Raw genomic sequence first — 9,060 nt, 5'->3', positions numbered from 1 at the left:
GGTTGTAAAATTGACATGAGGCTATTAAGAATTAGGAATGAAGCTGTGGACTGGGATTTCAATATACTTTATCTCCTCAGAGAAGTTGAGGAGAAGCTGTATAAATAGTATACAGGTACAATGAGACCCAATTAAAATTATTTGAAGATGTATAAGGAGGGAAGGATAAATAACACTAAAGAATTTTCAAAACATACATGGAAACTTACATATAGAAGCTTATATACATACATGCATATATACACACACATAAAACACATACACATACATAAAGAGAGAGAGAGAGAGAGAGAGAGAGAGAGAGAGAGAGAGAGAGAGAGAGAGAGATAAAGTGGATTTGCCTTATAAAAATGTTCCTAGAGAACACAGAGTAACCAAAAGGGCCACTGCCTGGAATGGGTTTCCTCTTTTAGAGGTATTGTTAAGTAACATCCCATAGACATCCACATATTACAGGCTATTGCTGTTGTTCTTGGTTATCATCCAGAGCTTGATAGTAAGAACCTGTTGCTGAATACACCACATACCCAAGTCACAGAACATGGTAAAATCTAACTAGCATGGACCTTTAAGCTTTGCCTCTACTTAACTTTCATAATGCCATAGGTGCTATGCATGCTGTCAGAAGAGCAGATAATCATCTATCATGCTAAGCTGTGAACTCTGAAAGCTTCAATAACTTCTTGCCTCGTAAGTCATGCCTACTGGTACAATAGTGGGAGTTACCAACAATGTTATGATTAGATTTCAGTTCTTACATGAGGTGAAGTCCATAACTGGCACCATTATTGAGGCAAGAACCTATGGCTAGACATGTCACAGGCACTAGAGGAGAACCTCCTATTATTATTCTGCTAAAGTGACACAGTAATCAACCAATTTCTAATTACTTATTCTTATCCTTATAGATCAATCCTTCTTTCAACCCTGATGTGAGAGGCTTCTATATGCAATAGATAGTGACTATGGTAGACACAGCGAGCATCCAGAGTCTGTATAAAGCTCAGTCACAAAGGGAGTGTGTGTGTGTGTGTTTGTGCGCGCACGCGCATGTGTGTTCAGGCATCATTGTGGAAGAGGAGATTATAAGAGTCAGAGGTGGTAGATGACTTCAAGGAAATCTTTTGGACACAGCAAGACAGCTGCACAAAAACTCACAGAAAATTTCAATATCATGTATAAAATCTGTACAACTCCCCACACTGAAAGAACAAATGCCAAAATAAAGTTGAGAGTTGGTCATATAATCTCACCCAAGCTATGGAACCATAGGCAACTGTTAGCTGCCAGAAGGAGAAGAGCCAGTTTTCTCTAAGTGTGGATCCCCAGTAAGTTGACCATGTTCCAGAGATAGGTCACAAACCAAGAACATTTGGACAGTTAATTCCTTGAAGAGCTAAAATAAAAAGGACACAAAGTTGTGTGGTAGCAAGGGGGGGTGGATTTGGGAAGAGCTGGGGGGAAGGAGTGTGGGGAAGGAGGGGAAGGAGGATGGAAAGGGTGAATATGAACATGTACAAAACTCTCATAGAATGAATAATATTAAAGCAAACAAACAAACCTATTTGAAGAACATGCTAATTTTTCCCAAGCTTTTAAGATATGAGTCTTAGATTTTACAAGAGATTATGCCTGGGAATTCAGCCAACCTAGGAGTAACTAGAGTTGAAAGATCAAAGAGGATAGAGTCCAATCTTTGAGCACATGGGTACAATTATACCTCCATTAGCAAAGAGAGACTACTTAGAATGTAGAATTAATAATTTTTTTTCATGTAGAAAGCAAGTAAGAAAGGGGAGCAGGGGGGATCAAGTAAGGAGAGGACAGAGGGAGAGAGTAAGGGGAGAGAAAACTGCAATCAGTCAGGGACCAACTCTGGGACAAGCTAAAAACCTAGTACAATGGAAACTTGCAGGAATCTGAGAATAACTAAGACTCATAGCAGTGGGGAATATGGAACCTGAAATGGCCACTGCCTGTAACCAGAAAAGACTTCCAACAAAGGGACTGAGACACCAACCCAGCCACAACATCAAAGACCCACAGTTTCTCCTGTGCAGGGGTAAAGATGAAGCAGACTTGAAGGACTAGCCAACCAGTGACTGACCCAGCCTGACACCCATGTCATGAGAAAAAGCCCACCCCTGACATTGTTAAGATGTTCTACTATCCTTCTCAAAATGTGCCTAGCTTAGCTGTCATCTGAGAGGCTTCACCCAGCAGCTGATAGAAACAGATGCAGAGTATTCCAAACAGTGGGTGGAGCTTGGAGAAGTCTATGGAAGAGGGGGACAAAGGATTGAAACACCCGGAGAGGCCAAAGACACCATAAGAAAACCTACAGAATCAAGTAATCTGGGCCCAAAGGGGCCCAATGAGACTGAACCACTGAAAAGGAGATCATACATGGGCCTAGGTCTCTAGGCCCCCTGTACATATGTAACAAATGTGCAGCTTGGTCTTAATGTGGGACCCCTAACAGCAGGAGCTGTCTCTGACTCTGTTGCCTGCCTTTGGATCCCTTTCTCTTAACTGGGCTGCCTTGTCTGGCCACAAACAGAGATGTGCCTAGTCCTATTGCTACTTGGTATGTCAAGGTGGGTTTATAGCCATTGGAGGGTTCCCTTTCCCAAGGCTTTTCTGAGGAGAAAGGGAGGAGGCTGATAGGAGGATGGTGTGGAGGTGAGGTGAGAGGGAGGGACTGGCATGAGAGGAGGGAAGGGAAGCTATGACTGGGATGCAAAGTAATAAATAAATTAATCACACACAAAAAGAGACAAAACATTAAAAACCCAATAAATAAATACATAGGTAGATAGATAGAGATATAGATAGATAGATAGATAGATAGATAGATAGATAGATAGATAGATAGATAGATAGATAGATTATAGCACTTTAAGAAATATAGTAATAAAAATAAATAAAAAGCAAGGGCTGGAGACGTGGCTAAGAGGTTGAGATGATCCAGAATTGACTCTAGTACCCACATGGCTGCTAAGAATCTACTGTAACTCCAATTCCTTTGGATCTAATACTCTCTTCTGGCCTTTAAATGCACTGTACTCACATGGTGCACTTATATACATAAAGCAAGACATATATACACATAGAACTAAAAATAAGTATGCTTCTATTGTAAGTTTAAGTCAGTTCCCATCTCTTGCAACCTAAGGAGATGCAGCTGTGTGTGGGCTAAAATGGTGTCTTGAGTCTAGTCCACCACAGGGCTAGAGCCCCTCGTGGATGCAGACACAGGAAGTTTGACTGTGTGTACCCCATGCCTTCACTGGGTGGGTGTCAGGCTGTGTGAGAAGCCACAGGACACCACTCCAGAGGTGGGGAAGTGAAGTCTGAGGTCCCCAGGGGAACTGCTGGAGTCAGGATCAGGGGTCCCTAGGCCATATGGAAACCAGGGACAGCAAGTTCTCACTCTTGGGCACCGCAGACTCCACTGGGTGAGGCAGAAGAGCTGAGAATGATGTGTGGGCCCACAGGTGGGCACTAGCCTGGGGCCAAAGGGTAAAGAGGGGGAGCAGAGAGCTCCAGCTGGGTCACACAGGCACAAGAGTGTCCTTGGCTTGCTTGGGCAGGTGGCTTGGCTTGGTGGAGACCGTGGCTGAGAACTCAGAGAGGCCCCCAGCAGGAGATTAGAGGGAAGACCTGCTCCATTGTTCTCTATGCTGGAGTCTTGATGAGAAGAGGCAGCCCATGGTTTAAAGGCATTGATTGTCATGGTGGAGAGTTGCGATGAGTGAAACCACACCCCTTTCTTATTGGGCCTGAGGTTAAATACCTTTTGCAAGGAGGAGTGTCTGGGAAGGAGAGCTTAATTGGCTAAGCCCTTCAGGACTTTAGGTGCCTCATTAAAATGGAGATCTGTCTTGAGGCGATGTGATCTGTAGTCACATCCTCTACCTGTGGAGGGGCTTGGGGTGTCACCCTATGTGACTGATGGCCACAGAATTATGGAGAGCTAAGGTGTAGCTCTCATGAGCCTAGTGTCTGGGAGCATGGCAAATGCCTTCCATTCCTTGCAGGAATACCTGCTGAGTCTCCAGGGTTTAAACCTAACTCAACCAGAAAACGGGCTGCCTTTCACATTCCCACAGCTATGTAACACCTTGACAGAAGTGCAGTGTAGCAAGTGGTTCATTGAGCTCAGAGACAGAATAGAGAGAGCCTGATATAAAGCAACAGGACCAAGAATCTTGACTTGATACACCCAAGTCTTTGATAACTAGTCTATGGACTTTAAGAATATGAGCAGATGAAAATCTCCTGCCAAATAAAGAGATGCCAGAAATTGCTACTGCCTGAAAGTTTTTCCGTACAGTTTCCATAGCCATGCACACAAGAGCTGGGCAGTTTTTCTTCACATATCCCCCTTTTAAAAAGTAGAATCCTCCAGATTAGCTAGGGACTAGAGTGAAGATCAGAGATTACTGTATGCTTTTTTACCTTATCCATGTAGTGATTCTGTTACAGCAGATACTTTGCTGTGCTGTTTGAAGAATGATTCAAGTTATCGCTTGCCAATGGTTATATACTATCAAGATCCATGATCACAATTAGTAACATCATTGTGACTTGGTAGTCAATTCAGCAGCTGAGCACTGTAGAAGAAAATGCAGGCACAATGTGGAAGCCAGCCTGCTTGGCACACTGTGCTTCTAAATAATAAGTATGGCACACAATGCCCCTGAAGTAAGAACATTGAATTCTGAAGGAGCATGCGAAACCAATAGCTGGCCAGCAGATGAGTCTGCATTCTCCACTTCTCCTTCCACACAGAGACCCTGATGGTATGAGTGCTCACTATCCATTCTGGGATAATGTGCTAACCAATCACAGTCATGGGCTTCTACCATACAAGTGGTTGCCCACATACAATAAAGTAGATGCTGTTTCCTAACACTGTCTCCAGAGGGGTTTCTCTCTGCTCCCTTTACCAACCCATAGGTCTCGCTGTCTTGTCTGGGGATGCTCAGGTAACTATAGCAGAACATGAATTTGCATTGTCTTGTTTTAGAAGTGTTTTGAAGATGCCTTAAGTATGTGTGAAAAGTGTGTTTTATGAGGTGGAGGAATTTTCAAAAATATAGTATTAGGAAAGAGGTTTGTTTTGTTGCATAGCAATGACATATGAGGCAATTGTACAAATTTGCCTTTCTTTTCGGAAATCTATTTTTCTTCTTTCTATAACAGGCCAACAATACTTCTGTTTACTCTTTGGAACCCCTTATCTGGCTCTTGTGGTGTGTATGAGACAAATCCTTTTTTTTTTTTTCAGATGTGGTCACTTCCTTCAGTGAGGTACATGTGATTTGTCTCTGGATGTATGTTAAACTTCTACCATTCTAACCCATGAAGAAGTGAGTTTAGGGCTCTTGGAAGCCATCTTGTGAACATGAAACAGACATGATTAAACAGAGAATCTGGAACATTCACACTGTTTACTAATAAGATAGAGAAAAGCAGCTCTTTTACATAATTTGATCATAAGTATGCTGCTACAAATGGCATTACATACATCGCCGTGTCTTATTTGAATCAGCTTTTTCTAAAAGTCTTGGTTCCTTGAGACAGGAGAAGTCAAGGCAGCTACAACTTCACAGGTAGCAAGAAATGGTGCCATAGGTCTACTGTCATGGCAGAAACTCTTTTAAGTGTGAGAACACAGGGCAATGCTTGGTCACCTTTGCTATACTGTTTTGGTTAGAAGAAAGTCATAGGTCCTATTTATACCCAAGAAGATAAAATCATAGAAAAATATTAACAAGAATAGGGAAGAATGAATGAAGCCAACTTATCCACCATTTCTAGGGAAAGTTAAATATAATATTCTAAAAATTTTGGAGAGAAAAGTTTATTCTAAGAAGTAACTATTAGATGGAAATTAAGCTTTACACTTATTATTAGACTTTAGACACCAAAGGCACAGTGCCTTCCAAGGTTTGCAAAGTGGCACCTTTTCCTGCAAAAATGCACTTGACTTTGTAAATTTGGAAACTGAGAGAAGGAATCTGCCAATTGCTAAATATTTCAATCCTAAAAAATACACTGAGGGATTAAAACTATAAAGACAACTGCAGAGTAATTACTTGGACCCATTATGATCAGTTCTTTGTTAATCACTTTGGCTACATTTGCTTCAGTGTTAATTAGGAGCTGTAATCATATTTCTGCCCCCACCCTCAGAACAATGCCAGTTTAAAGTCTATATTGCACAGTGCATAAATCTAGACATACTCTTTCCCACAATGGAAATTTACTCTCTGGCTACAAGTCTTTGAAAAGAAATTGCATATCATTTTTCACACATGCATATTTAGTAGTGCTAAATAATTCTTCAAGAGGACCTGGTCTTCAATTCATAAACTTTGCCTCTGAGAACTGTCTCATAACTTTATCTGGAAGGCAAGTAATAATTTCAATTTGAGGAGAGTACTATAGCCTTTTGTCCATAGAAATATCTTTCTCTTGATTATAGGAGTCAAGCAAAACCTTTATTGTCTTCTCATCTAACTTGTGCCTAGGAACCCCATGTTCTCTTAGCCATTGATACATAAGCATGTGTGGACCTCATTATTATTGTTGCCACTTCCTATTTTATTTCCATCATAATTATGTCTTCATGATAAGATGGCCAGAATGGTGTAGAGAGGAGAGCAAACTCTTACAGGCTAGAACAGTCATTCTCAACCTTCCTAATTCTTCAACCCCTAATATAGCTCCACATGTTGTGCTGATCCCCAACCATAAATTACTTTGTTGCTACTTCATAACTGTAATTTTGTTACTGTTATGAATCATAATGTAAATACCTGATATGCAGATAGTCTTAGGTTACTCCTGTAAAATGGTCATTTACACCCCTGAAAGGGTCAAGACTCACAGGTTGAAAAATGCTGGGGTAGATGGAGAGAGCTAAAGCACTCTAACCAGAACTGCATAGAATTGAGCTGAATTCAGTTTCGCTAATGAGACCTGATAGGACAAAAAAAAAGTGCCTTTGTGGTAATTACATGCAATACTGAAGTCTAAAAGCACAGAGAAGGCCATAGTAGGTGAATACACTCAACGAATGCTATATAACATAGTACTTATAATTAACAATATGATATTGTGTACTGAAAATCCTAAAAGGGAAGAGCTCTTGTGTTGCATTTTCCTACAAGTGAAGGGCACATAGAAAGGAACACAAGTAAACATCAGAAGGCCTTAGATGGAGGTGAGGGATTCACAGATGCTTGTGTTCAAGCTCAACCTTCACTACCCACAGCTTTCCCTTTAGCAAATATATGTATGTTTGTGATTAACAAATATATACCTCAATAAAACTATAAAATTATGTCCAATCAACAAAATGCAAATACCAGGAATGTTTAAGTGATTTTAAGTTCCATGCAATAATTACTAAAGGAAAATGCTAAGTAATAAAAACCTTGATAAAGTGCTTCACCTGAAATCTTACTCACATTCATGATATTTTGGATTTGGGGAGAGTAAATAAAAGAAGCGGGATCATAGAGATAAGTGAGCATCTAAGAGCTACCCTCGCAGAGGACAAGATTTCCATCCCAGCACCCATATCACACCCCTCACACTGTGTAACTTCCGTTCCAGGAGATCTGACTCCAGCTTCAAGTTTTCTCAGACACTGCACACATATAGTACCATCCAGACAGGAAAGCACACACAAATACACATAGATAAAAACAAGCAAAAGTACCTCCATAAGGCCTTCACTACCATAGTGTAGTTATTCGTAAGAAACACTTCACAGGAAAACCAGAAACTTTTATTTGGAAAGTATTTTTATTTATATCCACTCTAATTCACAAGCATGTATCATAATTTTTACCCAAGGTGCAATAAGCATATTAGAGTATGGTTTTGAAATTGTTTTGAAAAAATAGACTTGTCCTCTCAAAATATATGGTACATGAGGCAAGTTACTGAGATTACTGTAAGAAGACTAAACATTGCCCCGTGCTGTATGGCATAGATGCCATCTGTGAATGCATGCTCTTATATTTTTCACAGATGCCTACAGAGGCTAATCCTCTCACACAAAACCATGCAACTAGCAATGAGCAATAGATCCTGAATTTGATGGAGAGAGTAAGTTCCTTACACAATTATGCAGTTGGCAACAACCACACAATCTTGAATTTGATGGGGAGACTGAGTCGCTCACACATAGCCATGCAGCTGGTAACAAGCAGTGAATCCTTGATTTTATGGAGATTTGGGGTTTTTTATGAAACCAAGCAGCTAGCAATGAAGGGCAAATCCTGAATTTGTGATTTGTACAGCCTCCAAATTTCCCAAATCATCACGATATGGTTCTGTTTTGTCATTGTCACTTTTTGGCTTCTTTACTTCAGATTTTTACATGAAGGATCTATAAACCATCAAGTATACTAATAACACCATTCTCAAAAATACCCTCTGCCTACTGGCTAGCACCAGCCAAGCCCTTCAGTCCTCAGTAACTGCAAAAGCCCTCTGCTGAATGTACAAGTTCATTGTTATTGATGTATTTCTCAAAACAGGAGATAATCCTACCAAACTGTGCCACCATGTACCAAAGATCTTTCCTCCAATTTACTGTAACTGTTCTTTATTTCCTTCTGAGCCTCTAGGAATAGTGCTTCTTATAACCAGATTTGGTTTTAACCAACTAACATTTATGGCAATGCACATGTTTCAAGGTGATACATATAGTTGTCTCTACTATGGTGGCCATTTCCTTCTTCCTCCCACATAGAATTGACAGTATTTCTATTGTGGACATAACCAATTTCCACTAGTTTAGTGGCTTAATGAATGCATTAATTTTACTAACCTGTAGGTTTTAAATCCAACAAAGATTTGACTGGGCTAAAGCCAAGAAATTTATAAGGCTGTTTTCCTTTCTGGAAGCTGCAGAGAAACATACTTTCTTGTCGTGGTCCCTGGAATGGGAATGTGCCTCATAGACTCACACATTTGCATTCTTTGTCCCCAGCTGATTAACTATTTAGAAGGGTTAGGAGGTGTGGTCCTGTTGGA

Source organism: Mus caroli, unplaced genomic scaffold (assembly GCF_978045245.1).
Source record: "Mus caroli unplaced genomic scaffold, Mus_caroli_1 scaffold_4, whole genome shotgun sequence".
Classification (NCBI taxonomy): domain Eukaryota; kingdom Metazoa; phylum Chordata; class Mammalia; order Rodentia; family Muridae; genus Mus; species Mus caroli.
The sequence above is the reverse complement of the archived record's forward strand: the minus strand, read 5'-3'. Positions refer to the sequence as shown.